The 25217-nt window shown below is 40.5% G+C and overlaps 1 protein-coding gene and 1 long non-coding RNA gene across 11 annotated transcripts in view; one reads left to right on the forward strand and one right to left on the reverse strand.

Annotated features, from left to right (window-relative positions):
* LOC140604804 (uncharacterized) overlaps positions 1–14957 on the reverse strand; it is a 67261-nt gene extending 52304 nt beyond the window's left edge. For all 4 annotated transcript variants that reach the window (XR_012007627.1, XR_012007628.1, XR_012007625.1 and 1 more), the window contains exon 1: positions 14799–14957. This is a non-coding gene — a long non-coding RNA (uncharacterized lncRNA). The remainder of the gene's footprint in view (positions 1–14798) is intronic.
* The window catches only part of NRG1 (neuregulin 1), a 1074255-nt gene that overhangs the window by 608476 nt on the left and 440562 nt on the right, over positions 1–25217 (forward strand). The gene's annotated exons all lie outside the window — the stretch shown is intronic.

The following is a 25217-nucleotide window of genomic DNA, read 5'->3' on the forward strand; positions in this document are numbered from 1 at the left end:
CAGTGAACTCATTTAATACAACCTTACAAAATAAGAACCATTAACTCCATTTTACAGACAAGAAAACTGAGTATAAAAAGGTATAAAGTGAGAATACGCAACTATTAAGTGGTAGAGCTAACAATCAAACCCTGGCCATGTGACTCCAGAGTCCAGTCTCTTAACAACTGTGTTTTACTACCTCTTGAGAGAGGAAAACTTCAAATAGATAATATTAGTCTCCAAGTGCAAGTGTGAAATGAAATGGAAGTTAGTCCAACAGCTTATTAGTTACCCAAGATCATGAAGAGATCTGAGAATACTTGGCTCTGGGTTACAGGTTTAGTAATGCCCCATCATCTATGGGTAGATGTGGGTAATGCAGATACTCTGACCACAAGTTCACCTTCCTGGTTAAAACCACCAAATGAGAGAAACCACATAAGTTTTTGCAGTTAAAAAGAGAGGCACATAATTAACCCCCTAAAAATAAATAAATAAATAAATAAATAAATAAATAAATAAATAAAGATTTATTTATTTATTTATTTGTTTGTTTGTTTATTTATTTATTTATTTTTGGTGCAGGACTACCCAATAGTGAGTGTCAGAACATTAGGGAAATACAGATTAGGGAAGGTAAACTAATTTAACTTTTCTTAATCGTAAATTTTCATTTTTGTCCAATGTAAAAACTTGTGGGTTTTACTCTTGTTCCATTTATATAATCACATTCCAAACAACTAATGTGGACTTTTGTAAGGGCTTTTTTTTTTCACACTTCTCTCCTTTCCTCGTCAACCTCTTGTAATCAGCTTGAAACAAGAGTTCTATTTCATTCATTTCTTTTTCTTTCCCATCTGTTTTATAAGTTCTGGGGCTTGGCTGTCAGCTGAATCTTGAGCTGGGTAATTAAATGGTTCCTAAGCTCCAACATGTTGTAACGCGTGTCATACTCCTCGGAGCTTCTCTGCCCCAACTTGATAAAATGAGTGATACTGGGACACCATTGTCATACATACCCCCAAACCAGGGTGTGTAACCTTCAACTGCCTGAACTTGTTCAGATGGAAGTGGGATTGCCAAAGTCCCTAGATATCCTCACTATGATGCTTTTAGTATGAAAGCTACATCTGGAGAGAAGCTCACGAGTGAAAAGTATGGGGTGGGAAGAAGGAAAACTCTCTGAGACAGAAGTCCTTTGGAAAAGCCAAAGGTGACAGTCTAGATAAGTTTGAAACCCTATGTAGTAATGGAAGTTGATTTGAACCACTTAACAAACGGTCACAGACAAAATATGCAACTTTGGAGAAAGTCTCTGGCTGTGCCAATCATTCCATGCCTCTCCTCCGAACCCAAGCAGCCCAGAAAACAAAGACGGCATGTCTTAGTCCTCAGTTCTTTTGTTCCTGATGGTTTTCTTTTTTCTCTTGTGCCCCATCTTCCTTTTTTTGATGCACTGTAAATGAGCCCCTCTTAATTTCTGAAGTGAATTCTCATTGGCTTTAATTAAGGACCTACTTCAGTCAGGACCTTTCTCAACAACCCTCAGATTCTTGATTTGCCATGTCCCGCCAGGGCCCTACCCTATGATATTTTGCTTGATGCCAAAATCATTCAACTCTTTGTTACTGCACAAGGCAGGACAGACAGCAAAGGGAGACCTCTCCAAGGATCAGCCTACTCTCTGTGATTCAGGGAAGCTTTATGTGACAACACCCTTACCCCCAGTTACCCCCGCTCCCCACACCTTCCGAGGACTGGACTCTCCCAGATTCGGCTCACCCTCCATTTTATTCCTGATCTTTTTGTCCCTCCTGACCTTCAATTCTTCTCTTCTCTGTCTTCCCCATGGCCACTTCTGGTGTAGGTTATGGTCAAGAAGCCCTTAATACTATTAGCTGCCTTAGGATACACTTCATAACCCAGGAAATAGAAATAACACCTCAAGAGTTTTGTACTTGGATATGATGGTTTTAAAACAAAAAACTTTTGGGGTGCCTGGGTGGCTCAATTGGTTAAGCATCTGTCTTCGGCTCAGGTCATGATCCTGGAGTCCCAGGATCAAGTCTCACATCTAGCTCCCTGCTGGGGAGGCAAGGAGTCTGCTTCTCTCTCTGCCCCTCCCTGGCTCATGTTCACATGCTGTTCCTCTCTCACTCTCTCTCAAATAAATAAATAAATCTTTTTAAAAAAGACTTTTTATTTTAGAATGATCTTAGATTTATGTGAAAGTTCCAAAGTTGGTACAGAGTTCTCATCTACCCTTCATCTTAACATTCCCAGCTTCTAATGTTAAAAATTGACATAAGCATGGTACATTTGTCAAAACTGGAAAATTAACATTGAGAGCACTATCAACTGCATTTCAGATTTTATTCAGATTTTACCAGTTTTTCCACTGTTGTACTTATTCTATTCCCAAAGGGCATATTGCATTGCTTCGTGATGTTTTTAAATGATGCTGAAAACAGAAAATAAGACTTCTCCCCACACTTCTATCACTGTGTGTGTGTGTTTATTTAATAATGCAAATAGAAGCGCCACTCGTTCAACACAGAGGTTTTTCTTTCTTGCCTTTTAGAAAGACTCTATTGGTGAAGTGGCAGAAGTTGTTGTAAAATATTAAATACCCTCAAACCCTTGCTTTTCAACTCTGACCATATACCAGTTTCATCTGAAGACTGTTTGTAGAATACACATGCTTGTACCCCTTCTAAGATTTATTGAACAGGAATCTCTAGGGAGTAAGGACAAGAATCTGCTTTTACAACTCCCTCAGTATTGGGCCATCAGGGCCAGAAAAGATTACCTTAGACATTTACATTTCAGAAGCTAAAACAGACTCTCTATTTTCTATCCCCTAATTTGGGACATATGTCTTAGTATGAATATATGCATGTAATAATTTGTGATGAGTGTTACATTTTTTTAATAGGTTTCCCTTGCAGAATATTTTTCCCCTGACAATATTTCTAAGCCTGTCTTGACTACAGTGGGCTTCATGCCCCTAGATTCATACTGCTCTTAACCTAACTTAAATACAATGTCCTCCATGAACCCGCGCTTTGGAGCCACAAAGATCTTGAGTTCAAGGTCAAGTGCTGCCATTTACCGACTTGACAAAGTTGTAGAACTTCCTTGTCACTGTTCTCTATCTATAATAGAGAATAATTATTGTTACTAATAGGAAAGATTGTTGTGAGCATAAAGCATCTAACATAAGGAAGGCTTAGGATACAGTATTATCTATCAAATAGAGGTAATCCTAAAAACCATAATCGGAAATGAGAAGATTTATAAAAATCACAAAATTGGGAATACACAATATTAAGTCCTGTGTTTGTCTTAGTTTCTTATATAGTCAGGATGGCCTCCTACTAAGAATTTCCAACACAACCTCCAATTAAATAGTTCTTTTACAAATCTGACTTATTTGCATTTGGAGAGAAAGGAGACAGAAATAAAACAAAACAAAACAAAAACCAATCCAAATGCTGAAGTTGTGAAACAAATATCAGAAGAGTAGAAATTATCAGGATTCTCTATAAAGTTCTGACTTTATAGAAATAAAAAGTTTTGTGGCTGATTTGCGGTTACTGAACTATAAACACCTGCAGACACCTCATTTTATATCCCTTCTACAAGTTATGTTCCCTTTTGAAAATGTATGTGGATTTTTAAAAATCCACTCTGAAAATGATAGTGAATGATATTAACTATTTTATACACCACGCACCCTTGATTTTGTAAAGCCCATTACAAAGTATATTACTTTAAGTTTCATAGATCAACGTTGTAAAAGGGGGGGGGGGAACATGTTCGTTGTGGATTAGACGTTCTTAATGAAGAGACTTTCCTATTGTCATAATTTGTTTTATTTTGTTTATGCATTGTTTTTCTTCAAATCACACACACACAAAAAGTTGAAATGCACGAACACGTTCATCCAAATAATACTGGCCGAATGCTGCAGATGCTAAAACATGAGACAGTTTGCCAAGCTAAGGGGTCCTTGTCATTCCCAACAGATTTTCTCCAACATGTTCTCTTCATCTAGTCCCATAATAAAGAATCAAGCTTGCACATGATACTCTCTCCCCCAGACCACTTGTCAATTAATTCTGTTAATCAGCTACTTACAAAAGAAGCTTCACTGGGAAGGAATCTTTATCTCTTTTGTTCACGAATATATTCTTACTGTATAGACTAGTGCTTGGTACACAGTAGATGTTTAGTAAATATGTGTTAGATGAATAAATGACAGACACCATGTGTTGTAAATACATCATCTCATTTAATGCTTCTAATATCCCTATACTATATATACCATTACTATTTTCATGTTACAGACAATAATATGAGTAGATTTGAAATTACTCAGAGTTGCACAGCTGGTAAATAGATGGCAAGTACTTCCCAGCCTCCATACAAAACAGAGTGGAATGCTGCCTTCCTGTCTGGCATTCTGAGGACATGTGGCTGCTTAGGTTAGGAAAGTTTGGGGTGCTGGGAGAACATAGAAGTCATGGTAAAATTTCATCCTCACCCTGTGAGCCCCATATCCTGATCCCATTGTCTAACCCTGACTTTTTATCATTTTTTTTTCTCCATCTGTCTCTTATTTTGTTTTTCTCCTCAAAAATCTTACTAAGGCTTTCAAATTAAATCTCTAACCATTAAAGGTGAAAATACCCCTGAAATCATTGAGCTATTTTTATGTTCTATTAGCTGAGTAGAGATTAACTTTTTTTTTCTCATATAATTCCCCATACACACACTCACACGACTGTGGAGCTTCAGAAAAATCCTGAAATTATCCTGGGTGGGCTGTGTATAAATTTTCACACTGTCAAATTCTCCAAGCAGCTCTTTCTTAATTCGTCATCAGTCTAGAAATCTAAACCAACACAGAAAACTAAGGGCCTGAAAGATTTATTTCAACTTTCAAACCTCCTCACTAATGTTCTGGGGCTGTGTCAACATAGGCAGAGAGCAGTAGAGAGCCAAGGGCCTTTGAAAATCCCCTAACTTGGAAGCAGAGGAGAATTTAGAGACTTTTTGCCACACCTCCTCATTTTACACATAGGACAATGGAATCTAAAGCCAAGGCTCTCCTGCCTGTTCTTCCAGTAATTCTAATAATAATGGACGATCATGGAAAAAAAAGATTCATATGGGTAATAAAGATTTTTTTTTATTCTCAAAGACTGACATCTTTTATTAATTACCATTTTTCTGAATTCACACAGCCACAAAGTAACTCCTGTACAAGAAGACTTTGATAAATGCCATAAAAAATTAAATTCAATAATCATTTAATCAATAATCATTTATTGGGTATCTGTTTGTTTATTCTGAAATATTCTATGTCATGGCATAGTTGATCTAAAAGAGTCAATAAATACATAAATATAAAAAGCTAACATAACTAATTGAATTAGCCTGAAGGAAGGGGAATTAAAATTACAAAGAAAGAAAACATTTAAGCCAGAGGTAAGATAAGCACACAGAAATGTTGCCATAAAAATCTGGAGGAAAGCCTAAAAGTAAATCCAGCTCCCCAGTAAGCAAAGAGAAGAAAACCTTATTATCTCTGACATTCATAGTTGCTATAACACTCAGACCAGTTGTCAAGACACTGCACAGCATTCCATGACAAAAACACCTGAGAGATGTTTCTAGTTTGGAGAATGAGGGTCTAGAATTTGCAATGCACTTTGGTAAACAGAGAATGTAAGCTAAATGCTGTTGTCACTGCACTTACAATTCGGTTGGAAAAGACATAAAAAACTAAGTATATTATGAATGAGAACAAAATGAGTGTTGAAATAGTGGTTCCAAAATAATGTTGTAAGATCCTGGAAAAAGGAAGGAGTCTGAATGACGGGATTTAGAAAGACTTCATGGAGAAAGTGGCATATTGACAGGCCTTGAAGGCTGCCCAGATTTGCAAAGAAAAAAGATTAGGGGAAACAGAATAAAAGAACTGGATGGTCAAAGGAACAGACCCTTTTTGCTGATAGATTGTCAAAAAATATAATGTGTGTACTACCGTGTGACAATGACTGATTTTTCTCCTCTATTATCTGGAATTGCCCTGGAACATTGACTAATCTGTGTGATATTTATCAAAGCTACACTTAGCAACTCCAGTGATCTTTTAAAATAAAAAGTAAGGTACATTTAAACTGTCTCAGTGCAAAGGAAACATTAATATCTGTATAAGTCTATGACCTTTTAGTTGGAAAATCTGAACAAAGTGTAATGATAGTTTCACGACAGCTATGGTGTGCGCTGCTGGGTAGGAGTAGAAAAGGATCCTTGGATTTTGAGTTTAAAACCTTCATGAAATATGAAACTAACAAACAAAAGGATTAATTTGACCAGTGAGGCAGGAGGGAATGCTTGCCTTTTGGAAATGAAATTACTTCTTTGACCCTGTTGTTCCATTTTTTGCTCTCGTAGTGCCCCTTAATAAGATCCAAGAAGAGTTAATGCAATAGCTAACAGGGTAGTCTCAATTTGTTGAAAGGACTAAACTCATCGTGATCTCTCCTGACTTTTTCTTTTCCCAAACCATCTGTGGATATAGTTTGGGAGAGAAGCATTGAAGAAGAACACTGTTAGAACAGAAAGGACTGTCAGCCTGAGTAGATAAAATTTGTAAAAGAATCATTAAGCGTCAGTGCTAAGAGGTACAAAAATAAGTGTTGTAGCTCCATAAGATCTTACTGTTAAGAAAGTTGTATATCAAAAAAAAGAAAGAAAGAAGAAAGAAAGAAAGAAAGAAAGAAAGAAAGAAAGAAAGAAAGAAAGAAAGTTGTATATCCATAGATCTGAAGACTATCAAAGCATGAGATTTTAGCCCCAAATTAGGGACAGAATAGCAATTCTTGAAAAGACAGTCTTCCCAATAATATGCACTGAGATGTAAAAGAGATACCCCAGACAGTAGTTTGTAAACCACATTTTGTGATTCCATTGGAAAAGGTAATGTGGAGTGAGTATGACTCCAAGAACTCCTCTCTGAAGAAGTGCACCCGTAATTCCCCTGGAGATAAAGCAATTGGTACAAGTAACTTTTTCCTACAGGTTAAAATAGGTGTTCCTTTCAAAATGAGCTACCATTCACCAAATGCAAAGGGACTGATCTTTTCTCAGAGGAACTTGGAATATCAAACATGATTTAGAATAAAAACAATAGTCCCTTTGAATGTAGAAATAAATTAGTCCAAACTTCTTGTTCTTCATGAAGGCCGATACATACTTTCATGGCATGCGTGACCATAAGGAGTCAAGAATGCCCTGAATCCCTACACAGGATTACGCAAGGGACATATATTGTGACACTTTATATTTGGGGTTCTGTTTGGATGATAATTCAGATAATTTTAGTTCTAGGCATTTTTTCCTAATCTCCTAAAACGGGGAGGATGTTCATCCATTCATTGTGTCACACTTTTCTGTATGCAACAATTTCATAGAAAAACATATGTTTTTATATATGAACATATATTTGAGGAATTTTGGGGGGACTGTTCAAGATCATTGCTCACTGTGTTGGACTCTGAAAGTGGTCTCTGTGATCCCTGACTCCTGGTGTTCACTCTCTCATGTGATTCCCTCTGACTGAATGGAAGCAGGACTTTTGACTTGTTTCTTGTCAATAGAATGCAACAAGGTTGACCAAGTGTATGTGACTGTGTGTTGTGATTGTATAATTGTTACATAAGATTATAGTGCATGTCCCGCTTTGCTTGCTGGCTTTGAGGAAATGTTGGGGAATCCTACATGACCAGGAACTGTGGCCACTTTGGGGAATCCTACATGAATAGGAACTGTGGGTGACCTCAGGAAGAGAGGGCAACCTCCAGCTGAGAGCCAACAAAAAAGTGAATTTTGCCAAAAGTATGAGCTTGGAAGCAGGTCTTTCCTCAGTTGAGCCTCCAATGAGACTGTAGTCCAAGCCAACACCTTGATTGTAGCCTTGTAAGACCCTAAGCAAAGGGCCCGGTTAAATTGTATTCAGACTCCTAAATCATAGAAATTGTGGGAATGTTAATGTATATTATTTTAAGTGGCTGTGTTTGTGGTAATTCGTTAAATACCAGTAAATAACTAATACACTTACTAAAAATTCAGCAGCTATTATCAGTGCTAGTAAATGGATTTATTTTCCAATGATATCCATGAACACTGTGTAGGTAGTGATGATTTATGCTGTTTTATTTATTCATTTGCTTTATTTCATTTGCTCAGATTCTGAGTATTAAAGATATATTCAATTTTCAACATGCTGATCACCTGTACCCTTTTTCCGTATGCATGTGTGTATGTGTGTGTGTATGTGTGTTTAAATTCAGTCATGGTGCAGGGGATTGTTAAAAATGTTTTTAGTAAACAAAACTTCATATGGGGTAGTCCCTTAGAGGCCAATCCTCAACACTATCACAAGGTTTCTTGGGGCATTTCCTTCTACAATTTCTCCATGCTTTCTGCCTTGGGTTTTAGTTTGTGTAATTAGGGATCAATCATCCACCCATCGAGTCTTTTTGAGGTCTGTGATTTGACCATCTCCGTACAGGGCCCTAAAGTGCTCATGCCAAGGAGGGGTAAGATACAGCCTTATCCCTCAAAACCTGGTGGCATTAAACTAAAGGGCAGGTCTAAACTATGGGTATGATGAAATTATAAATCCATAATAGACTGACTTAGTTCTAAGAATCATATTCACTATCCAATTTATTTGAGAAACTTAGAAAAAATCCACATATTAATTTATTTCTCCCTCCCTCTTTCCCTTCTTCCTTCCTCTCCCATATATTTATTAAATATGCTCATTATTTACACGGTGTAATAGACACTAATGTCTTTTAAATATCTTGTCAAATACTCATTTGGTATCTTCTTATAAATATATTAATTCTCAAAAGAATTTAAAAGACTGTGTTGAAATAAAGTAAAGGAAGGTAAAGTCATGTGTCTACATCAGCTGACCAGTGCTAGAGGTAATGAAATAGTTCTAAATTCTAGCAACTATAGATCAAGGCTCCAGATACCATTTCTTAATAGTTTGTGAACACCTGAAGGATATGAATGCTTTCCATTACATCCTGCCAGTGTTGCCTATTGGTGGGTGTTTTCCTAAACGCTGTGCTTTTGACCTGCTTGTGGTCTCACATTGTATCTCACTATAGCATAGAGCTTCCAGGTCCACATGGAGTAATGATGGCATAGCAACTGCCTTGTGCCTCCCAGAGTCAGAACCTGATGGGCATAATGACTCCATTGCTGAAATTTCTGTGACTAGGTCACCTGGGAAGGAAGAGGCTTTCTCTAGGTAAAACCATTCTAATTTTTTGAAGTGGAGCTTTAGTAGGAAAAGCAAAAGAGTTCACCTGATGGGTTCATAATGCTATACACAGTCTGTCATGCCAATGGGAAGCAAAAGAAGGAAATCTATCAAGGCATCAAGTAATTCATCGATTTATGAATTTAAGCAGAGAAGCAAAAAACAAATATTTGTCAAGGACCTCTTATCTCTCTTACTCATAATGAAGGTTTGTTTTTTTTTTTTAAATTTTATTTATTTGACAGAGAGCACAAGCAGGAGAGCAGAGGGAGAGGGAGAAGCAGACTCCCCACTGAGCAGGGAGCCTGATACATGGCTTGATCCCAGGACCCTAGTTTCATGACCTGAGCAGAAGGCAGATGCTCTACCAACTGAGCCTCCTAGGTGCCCCTTTAATGAAATTCTTAACAGCAAAATGTGTCTTTTGCACAGGAGCAATACAGTGACAATGGCTTCAGTGGCACATGAACTCAAAAATTAGGATGTAATTTATATCCTAATAGATATAAATCAAGTGCTTGTTCCTTTACCTCTCATAAATTATTAGCACTTAAAGCTTGTAAAGAAATATAATGTTTGTTTTTCATACATGTGTACCCACATACAACAATATGTAAATATTTTATGAATATTCATTTAAACACAAAATTCATAATTATGTGATGAATCTGATCTGCTTTGCATGCCCAGCATATTTAAAGTCATAATATATTTTGTTAGATTCATCTGTTGGTAGCATGCAGTATGGAGTCATGAAGGGTCAGAAATAAAAATAAATTATAATAATTGTCTGAGCTGTCAGAAGGGCCATCTAGGCTCTGAGCAGAGAAGCTATGGAATCATGAATTACAGGCAATACAAGCACCATCACTATGGTTTCATCAGTTTACATGTTTAAATTGTCACTCTTCAGTTTTATATCACAGGGACTTTTTTCACTTATGTAAAATGAAATAAAAAATAAATAAGATTTTATTTATTCATGAGAGACACAGAGAAAGAGGCAGAGACATATACAGAGGGAGAATCAGGCTCCCCTTGAGGAGCCTGATATGGGACTCCATCCCCTATGGGGGACCACACCCTGAGCCAACGGCAGATGCTCAACCACTGAGCCACCCAGATGGCCCTAAATAAGCTATTTAAAATTGGGACATAACCATACCTGATGATGAAACCGAGTCACATGAACACTCGTGAGGCAAAGGTAGAGAAATACAAAATTTCATCTTCAAAAGGCAGATATTATTTGAAAACGTATTTTAATCAGTGTGATAGAGTAAAGTTTTTATGTTACCTTGAAATGCCCTTGACTGTTTCTTTGGGTTTACCAATCACCACATGAAGATCCCACTTAACTCTGGTCTTTGGCAGTTAGCTAGAGCTGGCTTGCACCCACCAATTGTACGTGTCTCTTCCTAAAACATGTTCAGGGACATCCCTTTGGCAGCTGACAATTGGTCATGTTGGGAATGTTTACACCACAGAAATTGGCAAATATTAGGAATCAAACTACAAATGCTACAAATCTGTTTTCTCTCTTTTTTTTTCCTAGTTTCTCGTCAAAGATATTCTAGGCTCTCATCACCACTTATGGTTTGATTTTCCTTTCACCTCCCTTCTGGGCTCCTCAATTAAAGCTAATTACAGGTCTTTGTATTTGAGGATAAGACCAGTTATAGAAATATAAAATAGGTCAAATGTGTTCTGGAGCTTCTTTGCCCCTTTTACTTAAACCTTTTCCCTTTCTACCTCTCCTCACTTTTTTAATTTTTCTTTTCAGCCCTGCCTCAGCTCTAGGTCTTCCTAAATCAGAAAAGTTGTCAGAAATTGCATGAATATATTTACCATAGGCTGAAATATTCTTCCTGAAAGTCAGAAAAGTAGAGCAGAGGAGAAAGAAGAGATTTAAGTTTTGTATCAAACCCTGTCTACTTCGGAGTAGCTTCGTCAAGCATTTTCAAACACAATTAACAATAAATTATTTAAGCACAATTTAAGAAATGAAAGTATGAAGACTTGGGATATGGCCCAATAACAGGGAGATTCACAGATGAGGGGCAGATGCAGAGAGAAGTGACTGGATACTGAATACTAAATACTATGCAAATCCCCAAAGTGGGGTAAATTCTTTTTAGGAGAAAACACTCCTTTTCTACCCACATAAAATCTCCTAGAAAACATATTGCAAGTCTCTCATTCTTTTGTTAAAATGTGGACAAATGGTCCTTGATTTGCTGGAATTTCACACTGGCGAGGATGAGTCTTATGAATCTTCACACCACTCGTGTGTCGACAGCTCAGATGTTTTTACAGACACATCTCCTATACTATGGGCCTTTGGGTGGACTCATCACTAGGTCTGCTCCTAAGGACTGAGGGCCACTTTGGGTTAGGTAATTGGTCAGTGTAATTCTCTTTATGTGTGTTCTAGCCTACTTTTATGTTCCTGGGGTCAGAGGAACTTTCTGCAACCAACCTAAGCTCTAGGAGTGTGAGACCATGCCCAGCATGCATTTTCAGAACAGGTTTCATGCACAAAGCATGGCCTCCTTCTAGAAAATTAACTGGGCACAAAAGCAATACAGGCAATGACCTTATTTAGAGGGCTCCCCCCCCCCATTATTATAAAGTAGGCTGGGATTTTTCTGTTTTTGTTTTTTTCTTCCCTATCAGCCCACCTTGATGAGTCAACATCAATAAGAAACTTCATCCCTTCATTCAGCAGGTTAGAGCACTGAGTTTTCAAGCTTCTAAAGTTAAACTTCAGTTCTTCCTGGAATGGGGATCAATCGACTGAATACTAGCCAGTAACATCTTTGGTAGGATCTGTCACGTTGGCCAGTATCAGAAAGTAGGAACCTATGGGAATGATACACAGACAGGTACCTTTCCATTTGAGGTCGGTGCAAGGTGATGACTCAGAGCACACTTAGTTTAGAAGATTGTAGTAGACATGGAGAGGGGTGCAGGGATATGGGTTCCTGGAGGCATGCAGCTCAGAGAAGGAGTGATGAGCATTTACTGAAGACAGACTCCTACCTCATAAACTAGCCTATAATTCACCCTGCCTCTGTGTCCCAGGGGGTCATGCATAATTGATCAAAATGTCAGTATATCTTTTAGACTGTGGCTCACAGGGTAACTGTTATCTTAGAGATCTGTACCAAAATATTCGTGTTTCCCAATAAAGTAAATCAGTTTCCTTCGTCCAAACTAGAAACACCTATTGGGAGTTTTATCAAATTATTTGGTGGAAGAAAAGGTTGATAAGCACACTTCCAATTGAAAGGACTATTTTTTAAAGTTCAGAGGGCTGAAGAGTTGCATTTTGATTGACAAAATAATGGACCTGTTGATAGAGTCCAGAATTAGTTGGCTGAATTTGTGTTCGTTTCTCCATAAATTTGCCAAAGTCTGAAGAGAAAATGTATAGAGGCAGAATGATGAACCATTTGATTAAGCATGTTATCAGCCTGGTTGTGGCCAAATTCCACCCTCATATATTCATGCACACATCCTTTGCTATGAGTTGCATATGTGCTTTGTGGTTGTGGGGCAGATTTAGGTTTGTTTTTCTTTCTGTCTTTTCTAGTCCAAAAGCTCATCATTTAAAGTGTTTGGAAGCAATTTAAAAATGCGATGAGATTCCCAACCCCTCCTAACTTTTGGAATACTTGCAGTTATTTTTTCTGGCACAAAAACAATCAGAAAAGAACAAAAATGCCAGCATGTCTTCCAAAGAAAGACATAAAGGTACCGCTTAATTTATTTGTAAACCACCAGGACTTATTTGTTCTTACCTGCTGTGACCAGAAAAATCATTTAATATTTTTTTTTAAAAAGTGGAAAGCAGATTTTAACATGGAGGTTGAGTACATAGACTGCAAAAATATTCCTGCACAACTGCAGAGAACTCTTGCTTTTGTTTGATTGGAGCTTAATTAAAGCAAGGTTTGAGAGATTTAAGAATCAGGTGGTGCATTTTAAAAAATACATTTTTAAAAAGCAGCCTCTTGAGATGCAATGTCAATTGATTCGGAATTCTTAATCATTACAGTTTATTCCTAAAAATCGGTAATTATGAGAACATTGTTTTCTTAAGTAGTTCGTGGCAGGTTGGGAACCTGAAATGAGAAAACAAACAAACCTTTAAAGACTGATGTTTTTCAAAGTTACTAACAGAATGATGTTGGATTTGTTGGCTAGGAAACTCGTTTCCATTGGCGGTTTTTCTATTATGTGACAGGTAATCCACGGTTTCTATCCAAAGGGGATCTCCCGTCTACAAAACAGTGCCCATTCCTGATAACTCTGGGAGGGAAAAATTAAGCATTGTTCCTCCAGAACTGAGAGGATTCGTGTCTTTGTTTTCTTTTTTTCAAATATTCCTTACGGTTGAACACCAAATGCCTGTGATTTGTTTAGATGGCTGGGGAAAAAAAAAAAAAAAAAAGCCAGGGGGTGAGAGGGTGGCAGGGAGGGGAAGAAAAAGAAAATCAATCCCAAACAGGAAACCTGAATAAAGACCATGACAAGGGTCACTAGATAATGCCTTTGTGCTCCAGTGACTGGAGATCCGCATGGGATCCGAGAGCACCTTGCTGGTTCCTACACTCCCCTGTCTCCATACAGTTATATTCCATGTAGCTCCCAAACTTTCACAGCTGCTGGGACTCGACCCCACTTGCAACTTCCCCTTGTGGCTGACTATCCTCAACCCACCCATGCCTCCTGTGCAGAGTTCTCATTGAAATTAAGAGGTTAAGGTGAATACCGAGTGGCTGGGAGGTTTTCTCTCTAGTGATTCTCGGGGCTCTATTATCGTAGCCTTAAGACCCAAGAGTAGATCCGAGCAAAATATTCTTAGATGTGAAGTGTTCTTCAGCCCTAGACACTCATAATCTTGTCCCCGTGCCGTTGTTTCTTTTCTTCCCACTAACATTTAAAACATCGCTTTGACAGGGTAAGAAAGGGAAAGATTTTTCACCATGCAGCCTGCTACATTTTATTCTGCTCCTTTTTTTTTTTTCCACATTCCACACTAGTCTTTTCCCAGGCACCTGAGTCTTCAGACAGTTTTACCATCTTCCCCATCTTAACCCCAATTTAAACATCTACAGGAAGCCAAACAAAACATGCCCATCTGCTCCAGATGTGTCAAATCAAGTTCTCCTATTTTAATTTTTTTCCAGACAAATCCTCCAGCAAATGTATAAACAGGTTGCTTTTTAGAAGAAGTAAAGATTAATCTTTCTCTGGGAAAAAAAAAAAAATCACGTACATTTTGGAAACTTTGGCCGTTTCTCTTTCCAAAAACACATCGTCTAGATGAAATGCACAGCCTGATCCTGCCGTGTGCCAGAAGGGGAGCGGCAGCTCCGTGCTTTGTTCCCCGTATCGTCTGCTTGATCTGGCTTATCCTCAACTGAGCAGAAAATCTACCCCACAGCCAGATACTTGCCTTTGGTCCCAGTTCGTTTCTGGCCAGTTTGAAGAGTGCGTCACACGACATCTGACAAAGCAGCCAGGCTCGTGTGAGGTGATCAGAAGCAGCCCAGGCTCTGTGTTCTTCTGGAGCCTTCTCCCTCTTCAGGGGTTCTGTCCCATGAGATTGCATGATTCAGTTACTTGTTCTGTCGACGATTATTTATTAACTACCTAGCGTGTGGCAAGCACTGCTCCAGGGTCTGGGGATCTAGAGTGAGCAAAATACACGCAAAGTCCCTGCTCTCAAAGCACCTGGTGGCTCAGTGGTTGAGCATCTGCCTTTGGCTCAGGGCGTGATCCCGGGGTCCTGGGATCGAGTCCCACATTGGGCTCCCTGCATGGAGCCTGCTTCTCCCTCTGCCTAGGTCTCTGCCTCTCTGTGTGTGTCTCTCATGAATAAATAAATAAAATCTTTAAAAAAAAAGTCCCTGCTCTCATGGACCTAGAGTCAGACAATAAGAATATAACATGGCAGGTGGAGATGAGTGCCCTGATTTAAAATAAGGCCGTTTCCATGGGTGGGGGAGTGACCTGGGGAGAACAGGGTTGGGAGCTCAGAGGGGCCTTGGCTACAGCCATCAGGAAAGCCTTCTGAGTGAGGGAACGTTAGGGCAGCTACCTGAAGGAAGTGAGAGAGTGGAAGAGAGGAAGCCTGAGGCTGGATCATGGTTGGCAGCTTCAATGTCTCCAACAGCCCCAAAATAGCTACGGAAGAGGGAAGGGGAGAAGGGGAGAGAAGGAAGTGCAGGTCAGAGCATGAGGGGTGAGCTTCTCCAAGTTCCCTGTTTGTACAAAGCCTCCAAGGACATTGTGAAAGTGCTGACCCTGACTCAGTAAGTGGGGGGCAGGCCCAGAGAGGCTCTTCTCACACACTCCCAGGTGACGTCCTGGCCGCCGCTGGGCTCCAGACCAGGCTCTGGGTAGCAAGGATGTGGGCCTTCTAGGTCGCAGTAACAATTCTGTCTTGAATGGGAGGAAATGGGAAGGCTTGGGAGCTTTTAAGTAAAAGGGGAGGAGGGTCTGACTTTGTTTCAAATAAGCCGCTCTGGCTGCTGTGTGGGAAATGGATTGGGAGGTGGAGGGGTAGTGGTGCAGGATTGGGGGGTGGAGGGGTAGTGGTGCAGGTGAGAGGCAGCTGGGCTGGGACCTGCTCAGTGGAGCAGCCACAAGCACCAGTCACCTCAGGTGAATGTGGGGATCCGCCCTCCCCTCCAGGCTGAAAAGCACACATCAGGCATCAGCCTGTGGCCCTGCAGAATCCTGCAGGCCAAAGGCTCTATGATGATTGGTCAAAAACCAAGTCTGAGATGCTTGATTCTGGGATCTCATCTGCCTCGTTCCTGAATTTTATTTCTATTCCTGACGTGTGTGTTACTGGTGAATTAAATGTGAAGTCACTGTATCCTGTCATTGTAATGGACATACCCTATTGCAAGTGAGATGTTTTTTTCCATCTCCAAAATAAGCCAGGGTGGCTTATGCTTGCTTGCTTTACAGTGTGACACATTAAACTAAATTAAATAGGGACCCCTATTTAATTTTTTAGACTTTATTTCTGTGTCTTTATATTTAGGGTAAGACATTTTTGACTATAAGCCCATCTAAGGACAAGAAACTTCACTTGGAATAGATAGTAATGTCCAGGCAGTGGTGCCACTGTAACAGGGTAGTCGTGCTCACTTTGAATTCCCTAGAAGAGTTATTTTTCTTAATAATCATTACATATAATTTAAAACATTTATATTTTACGCTTCCCTCTGGCTTTAGAATAGTCCTGAGAAATCTTACAAAATTCATTTAAATTTCCCTACTCTCGTATTTCTTCACTAGAAGTGACTTTGACCCCTGAAGGACATTTGACAATATTTGTAGATACTTTGATTGCCAGGACTTAGGAAGGTGCTACTGGTATCTAATGGGTAGGGTCCAGGGATGCTGCTGAGTATCCTCCATGCAGAGGACAGCCCCCCACAACAAAAGTTCTCCAGTACATGGGACGCCTGTGTGGCTCAGCAGTTAAGCATCTGTCTTCGGCTCTGGGCCTGATCCTGGAGTCCCAGGATCGAGTCCCACGTCGGGCTCCCTGCATGGAGCTTGCTTCTCTCTCTACCTGTGTCTCTGCCTCTCTCTCTCTGTGTGTGTGTCTCTCATGAATAAATAAATAAAATATTTTTTTAAAAAACCTTCTAATTACAGAAAATGTAATCTACCGTAGACCCCAAATGCTGCCTCTGAACTCTGTCACAGGCTGCTCCCAGTCAGTGACTGCCCGGGGCAGAGATACTAAGGTCGGCTCCTTCCTGGCAGAAAGGGGGGTTCCCCAGAAGGCCACCTTTGGTTCCAGGGTTCCCCAACACCCTTGCCAACCAAGCCTTGCTTCCACAGCACAGCATCTTGGACAATTTGGCCTAACCTCCTGCCTCCCCTCCCCATCTGCTAGGATCAGACTAGCATCTCAGTCTGGAGACTCTCCCAGCCTTTCCCAGCTCCCTCCCAATCTTCTCTTAAGACATTTTCCCTAAGAAAATCCTTTCAAGTTTTGTGCCATTTAAAAATCTGCTCCTCAGAGGGCCTGAGTTAATAGATCATGGCATTAAATAATTGAGAATAATGAATTAATTCACCTTCCCCACAGTAGCTGTTGGGATGGGGGGGATGTGTGTGCAAATGTTCTAATACACAAAAACAGTTCAGAAACAAGAACTTGACCATTAAACTGTTAGAAAAAAATAATTTAAAAAGTGGAAGATAAAAATATTTAGGAACCAATGGAGAAAATCCAATTATTCAAGAAAACAAAACAAAAGAAAAAAGAATTAGCGATTGTGCATGTGTTTAAAATGCAACTTAAGCCTCACTTAGAGCAACTAAAATCAGGAACTAGAATTAACTCCCCATTCGTGCTTGCTTACAAAAATCCGGACCTATTCCAGGCATGGTCTTGAAGGCATCGCTTGTAATTAGTGAAATAATATCCATTTTTGGATGTTTAAGACAAACATCCTGCCATCCTCAGAAAGCCTGTCAGTATTTGCAGCTCTGCCTGCTGCATGTGTGAACTACCCATAAACTTTGGTCCTGACAATCCCATGTGTGGGCACATCCCCACAGACCACTCAGAGCCACTCCCTTACCTTTACTGGAACAGCCTGCCTCCCTTCCACTGGCTTTCCTGGGTACATTCTGCCCAGACAACAGTTGCTCTCTGTGAGTTTCCAAACTCCACCCTGCTTCCTGGAGATAGAAGAGTCCCTCCGTGGATCAGCAGGCCCCTCAGCTACCCACCAGTGTGCAGGTGGCTCCTGGAGTCCCTGGTCCTGGGACTCACAGATCCCGATTTGTGCGGTGCCGTACTCCAGCCAGAGATCCTTACATCTTATTCCCATTCCTGGGAGAATGTGGCTTCTTTAGATTTCACTTCTTTTTATACTTTCGAGATTTATTATGCTGATGGGTAAAGTGGCAGTTCCTTCAAACCAACATGATGTCCTTTCGGAAGCAGACTCTCCCTACCCCTAACCAGCATTCCCAAAGAAGCCCAGGAGATGCCCCCACTTTATTCTGGTGCTTGTAGATAAAGGGCCAGCCTACCGCAGAACTGCGTGTGTGTTGTGAAGATAGATGCCTTCAAGGAAAAAACTCTGAGCAAGGTCCTAGCATTTTAATGGCTTCTATGTGCCAAGCCTCACGTAAGTCACTTTTTATGCATGAACTCATTTTATTCCTACTAAAGTTCTATGGTGTGGGTATTTATTATCTCCATTTTACTGATGAAAACTGAGGTTCAGAAAGATTAAGTGACTTGCCCAAGATCAAAGTGTTGATCAGTGGCAGAGGAATCATTTGTGCACTCTTATTCAAATGCCAGAAGTCCTTGCACTTTGTAGATTATTTTCTTTTTTTTTTTTTTTTTAAATTTTTATTTATTTGTGACAGTCACAGAGAGAGAGAGAGAATGAGGCAGAGACACAGGCAGAGGGAGAAGCAGGCTCCATGCACCGGGAGCCTGACGTGGGATTCGATCCCGGGTCTCCAGGATCGCGCCCTGGGCCAAAGGCAGGCGCCAAACCGCTGCACCACCCAGGGATCCCTGTAGATTATTTTCTAAGTATTATCAGTTTTCAGTAGGAATTCTCAGTGCCCAGATTGGCATTTGAGCCTGTTGTGTTATCCTGGCTGATATGTAGAGTAGCACAAGTAAGGAACCCCAATTTGTTGTTTTTCTGGCCATCATCTCTTGATAAGAAAGTATAGGGTAGCACTATTTCGTGTTGCTCTGGGCCTTCTGGGAACTGACTCCATTGCAGATGGAGGCCCTGGCCTCAGATTGACAAATTCAGGGAATCCCAAGAGATTGGGACAGGGGGAGAACTTGTGAGCAGATGGGAGATATATTTTGGGGGATAGGGGAACTGTATTTGTCCTTGCTGGATTAAGGAGACTTCCTTTAATATTTCTTTCCAATAAATAATGCTTTTCAGAAAAAAAAAAGTCAAAGTCTCCACTCAGGCAGGTAGGCGACTGGCAGTCCTCCCTGGGTCTGCTCACCAGTGCCAGCTAACTGGGAGCAGCACTGAATCTGTCAGGGCAGTGCCTAAGTTCTGGGATTCACTGCAGAGGTTGGGAGCCAAGTCAACATCATCAGTTGCGTCAATATCCATCATTTACATACAGTAGGTACTCAGTAAATGCAGACAAATTCCCCTGGTGAATAAGTGAATGAACAAACAAGAGCATCTGTGAAAAGTCACAAGGTTTCTAGAATAGAATGAGAGAGTTAAAGCTCATCCCATTCAAACTTCTGCACTATCCCCACCAAGTGGCTATCTGCCTGCTACTTCCATTGGCAGAGTAAACACACACCCAGTGAGAGTCTGTCTGACTTCATAGAACTCAGTCTGTTCAAAAGGGAAGCAAAGGAGTCAAAGGAGACCTTTGAAAAGGAAAATGCAAGAAACTGGAAATACATGAGAATTACTTTACACGATAGCTTATTCAACTTAGAGATTTCACTAGTTCAAAGTTTTGGTTCAACTGGAAAGTATTATGCTAAGCCAGACACAAAAGGGCAAGTACTGTATGATGCCACTTAGGTGAGGAACCAAGGATAGGCAAATTCATAATGATGGAAGAACGGTGGCTCCCAAGGGCTGGGGTGGGGGAGAACACAGAGCATTGTTTAATGTGTATGACGATTCAGTTTGGGAAGATGGAAAACTCTGGAGGATGGATGGCAGTGATGGTGGCAGAAAGATCGTGAATGTTTTTAATGCCACTGAACTGCACACTTAAAAAGGCTTAAGATGATAACTTTTGTTATGTCTATTGCATCACAATGAAAAAGAAATTGTTTAAGACCATTACATTTGCACATGACCAGGAAGTATTTAATTCATCACTTTCAGATACGAAGCTTAGGTAAATGAGTATTAGTATAAGGATATTCCGAGGCTTGAAGGTGGCAGTTAAGGTAAACAAGTTCCCTTTCTGAAAACTTACGCCACTCTCAGGGGCTGGCACACGAGAGATTCGATGATAGGACTTCTAACTTGATAGTGTTCAGAGATTATCAAGGCTGTAGGAATTTTCAAAATCTTGAAAAGTGTGAGATGCACTGTAACTAGGCCGAGGGCCCCATCAGGATGGCGCATCTGTGCCCCTGGTGGACAAAAGTAGAATCTGCACGATGTCAAACCAGGGCCTTGGCTACACAGTAAGTTTTCTCTCTCTCCCTCTCTGTCTCTACCTCTGTCAGTTTCAAAAGAAGCCATTTGCTTATAGCTACTCAGGATTTCCCACTCTGAGTATGAAGAGCGTGTTGTTTCCCTCTCAGATCCAGACTAAACTAGTTGACTGGCTGGGAGCCAACAGAAGGGGTGTACGCAGTCTTCATTAGGCCAGATTTACCATCAGCCTTCAATAAGTGGTTCAGCATGCCTGTGTGACATGCTTTCCATCCAGCAGTGGTTCCTGCTGGCAAACCATCCAGTTGGCTTCCTTGTGGAGAGAGCTAATTTTCTCTAATTGCTTCCAATGAGGGGCGGGGGTCAGGAGCGTGGGTACCTTGCTCAGGGCCACTGTTTCTCATCGGCCTCACCAAGTCATGGAAGCAGCTTTTGTGCTCATGGTCTTGTGTAGGATAGTTGAGTGGGAAAGTCAGGTCACACATCGTGGGATTGAAGGGTCTTCAACAGGTTACTTGACTCTTACAAATCTGACCCACTTGGCCTTTAAAGGTTTTCTTAGCTTTCGTTATGATTTTTCGAGGAACTTTATTGTTGATTAAAGGAATAATGTGTACTCATTATTTCTAAAAATGGGCAAATAAAGAAAAGGTTAAAAGAGAAAACTAAAACCATCCCCCAGTGTATTAATCTAGGAAGATCACTCTTAACATTTTTATTTCCATTTTAGTTTTTAAATGGGTCATTGGAGAAAATATCATATGTACAGATTCATATATTACTTAACTATTTAACATAATATCAAAAACATGGTTTGTGACGGTTCTGTAAAATGCCATTGCTGAGATGTATGTTTTGCAGTAAATATATGTGGTTTTGGTCATAAGTAATGTGTTCAAGATATACTATCCCAATCTCTGCCCTTACTTCAGATATGATGTTAGGGCTGAGTCCTAAAAGGGATGCTGAGCCAAAGGACATGTGAACATTTACTTAAAATTTACTTTGGCACGTAATTCCAAGTTATTATACTAATTTCTAGTATCTCATGATACCCTTACCAGCATCAAGGGTTAACGTCTTTGTCAAATTTGATAAATGGAAAATGGCACTGTGTTGTTTTAATTTGCATTGCCTTGATAACCAATGATGTTAAAAATATTTGGACTTTTTTTTTCATTTATGGAAAAATCCTTTATGAATTCCTTCAGGAGGCAAGGTTGTCCTAAATTTCTCCTATCAGGATTTGGTTATGTCTAACACATAAACTGGTTAACATCGAGAGGATTAATCCATTGCTTCAGTTGTCACCAAAGGCAAGGTAGAGATAAATTCATCAAGGTAAAGAGCAAGTAAGCTTTTTGTTTATTTAAAGAACATGGGTAGAAAGTATCCCAAAGCCAGAATGGAATGCAACCCAACCGTATAGTAAAATACATGTGGGGCCCAATCAAAGGTAGTATAAAGTGAGAGAAGATTGAGAGGGTTTTGAAAGAAAGAGTAGGCATGGCAGAGAGAGGGGTGGAGGAGTACAGAGGTAACTTTTCTGTTTGTTAGAGTTTTTCCAGAATCTGGCCACACTGGTATATTCCAAGATGTCATTATTATAGTACTAGCTTTTAACCTTAAAAGGTTGGCTTTCCATTCCACATTTTTGAAATACTGTGAGTTCAAGTGAATACAACCAGGCCCTGGTGACACATCCACCAGGGGTTCCCCAAATCAATGCTTAGAAAACCTTCCATCACTGTCTATGTCTTATCTTCTTGGAAGTGAGGAGGTCCCAAAAATTGGTTTATTCTGTCTCTGTGTTACAAAGACTGTGTGGGGGACCTTGTGTTTTGAGTGTCAGTCTGGCACAAAAGCATTAGTTCTGGGGTGTCTCTTGGGCCAGCTTATGTCCATGATAAATGCCGAGCTTTCCAGAACACCCTGGGACATAACAGAATGCTGTACAACTGTCATGGTATAGAATACACTTAGCTTTGGTGGCAGATGACCTTTTGCTTGGCACCAGAAGTACTTCCACAAATAACAGCCTGCTGGTCCTCCCTATCAGAAATCAAAAATACTGACTTACCTCTGGCCCTGTGAAATGACTGCCCGAATATGGCTCAGTCTCTGTGTGCCTAAGTCATGGTCAGAATCTCTTTTTGGAAATCCAATTTTAAAACATATAACCTTGGAACATTATTAAATCAGGCATTCTAAACTGGAAAGGACCTTGGGGATCATTTAGTTCAAATGAATGGCCCATTTTACAGTGGGGCAAACTCATGCACAGAGAGGTGGAACTGGCTCCACGTCCCCCAGTGTGCTGGTGGCGGAGACAGGGCTCAATCCTCTCAGCACAGATGTCTTTCCCCTATGGCATGTTGAATTCTGTAGACTCATTCATAGATATAAGCCAAAAAATGCAGAAAGCAAGGTCAGAGCATGACCTTATGGGACTAGAAGGATCCTCCAGTTATCTAGTATGAAAGTGTCCAGGAGACGTGGCCACAGTTATGCCAGTACAGGGTAGATCAAGGACGGAAACACACCTCTTCACTTGCAATCCAGTGCTCCCTTCCCTGCGTGACACAGTGCAACACCAGAAAGCACGTCATCTCCAGGGTTGGCTGAGACCGGGCAGCTAAAATGATATTTTGGTTCCATATCTACTTGGGGTAGAGGATGCTGATTTTTTTGTTTCATGTGTGTGCTTGAGTCTTTGTGATGAGGTTCTGAATGCCTCATGATAGGTGAGGGTTTTTACTGTTACCATGTTGTCTTCCTCTAAAGAGAGTGTTACGGTGCACCAGAAAGCTGTCTGGTTTACTGCTACGGCTGTAGGCAGGAGGGAACATGGTGTGTGGCTTCTGAACAGACTTTGGCTGCTCTTTAAGTTCAATGAAGTGAAAAAAAAAAAAAAAAAGGCGAGTTAATTGACTACAGACACATGCAGGAGCACTCTCGGCCAAGCTGCGAGTTCTTCTGGAATGTGAGTGCTTCCAAGGTGGCCGAAAGCACTCTCAGAAGCACTGTGCCTATGGTCCATGGACGGTCCCCAGAAGAAGGCTGTCACTGCTTACTTCTTAGGGACACTGAGTCAGGACATCAGTAATTTTTGGAGATTGTTCTGTGTGTCGTAGGTAGTAGGGTACCTGCAGGTAAACAAGGTGCTCCACTCAGTGATGCCATCTTGATATCTTGATATTTACACTGGTTGGTTGAGTTTTCTTAGTTAGATATTGCTATGTAACGGGCCACTCAAAAACCCAGTGGCTTTGATAATGAGCAGTTGCTATTCCTCATAAGCTTATCTGTCAGCAGGGGGGCTCTGCTCATCTGGCCCAGGCTTGGCGGATCTTTGATGCACTCTTGCACGCCTCAGTGGTCAGCTGGTGGATCAGCTGGGGACCGGATGTTCCAGGATGCCTCACTTACATGTTGGACTGTTGCCTGGCTGTCACACCAGTCCCTGGGCCCCTCCTCATCCAGCAGGCTGGCCGGGGTTTGTTTCCATAGGGGAGGCAAGGTTCTGAGAGAGAGTGGAAACAGGCACAGAACTGAGGCACAGGCTGGGGCTGGCACAGTGTCATCTCTGCCACATGCTATTGGCTGGGGTTTGGGCCGAGCTACAAAGGTAGTCTATATTCAAGAGGAGGGGAAATGGATTCCACCTCCTTTTAGGGCAGTGGAGGGGGGAGTGCTGCAAGGTTCTACTACAAGGGACATGGATATAGGGAGGGGAACAACTATAGGATATTTTGTAATTAATTTACCACAGGCTTAAGGAGCTTTGGGGGATTTGCCTTTTACTCTAACTGGTTTCAGTCACTGTGGCCTAGAGAACATTTCTTAAAGAGGAGACATCTTTCATGAATCCACTGTCCTCCAACGGACCTATAGTTTTGTTCTGCCTTCAATCCTTCCCCAAGTGTTTTGTGCTATTATGCAAAATCCACCTGAGCTTGAGGTTGCAGCACCTAGTTATACTCATCAGCCATTTACCAGCTGTACCTCTCCCTGTACGTGGAACTCAGAACACCGTGGTCCTCTGGATATGGAAGAAAAAGTGGGTCATTCCAAAAAAAAAAAAAAAAAAAAAAAAAAAGAAGCTTTTTGTTAAAGAATATAATGCACCATAACTACTAGAAGAGTTTGGTTTTCTTCTCACTGAGCAATTAGCACATTTTTTGTGTGTGTTGTTTAATTTGTTTGCTTTTAGTTCTGTATTTCTGGGCTAACTTTTTGTATCAGACACAGATCCCATACCCACTTCGATCTGACAACCTAGGAAAGAAAATTAATCTGTCCAAAATTAGCTACACTCCAACTATATAGGGAAAGATACATATTTGTACATGTTGCACATATATACATATAAGTATATATTCACATGTACTGCGTATGTGTTATACGTGTGCTTCACTAATAGTATACATATTTGTGGTTCACATTTTCCAGCTGGCTCATGCCAATCTTACCAGTGATTGGAACCAAGACTAGGAAAAAAGAAAAGCATTGCCATTTTCAATCAATGTGGATGCCACTGAATGGTTGATTCCAAAATGATTATTCTGCCTAGGGCAAAAAAAAAAAAATTGACAGAGACAAATAGAAATTATTCCTAACCTCAACCTGCCATTTAGAGAAAAACTAGTACTGCCATCAATAATAAGAGTGATTACCAATTGGGGGGTGGCATCATGGCCACAATGTCT

The sequence above is a fragment of the Canis lupus genome, chromosome 15 (genome assembly GCF_048164855.1).
Source record: "Canis lupus baileyi chromosome 15, mCanLup2.hap1, whole genome shotgun sequence".
NCBI lineage: Eukaryota > Metazoa > Chordata > Mammalia > Carnivora > Canidae > Canis > Canis lupus.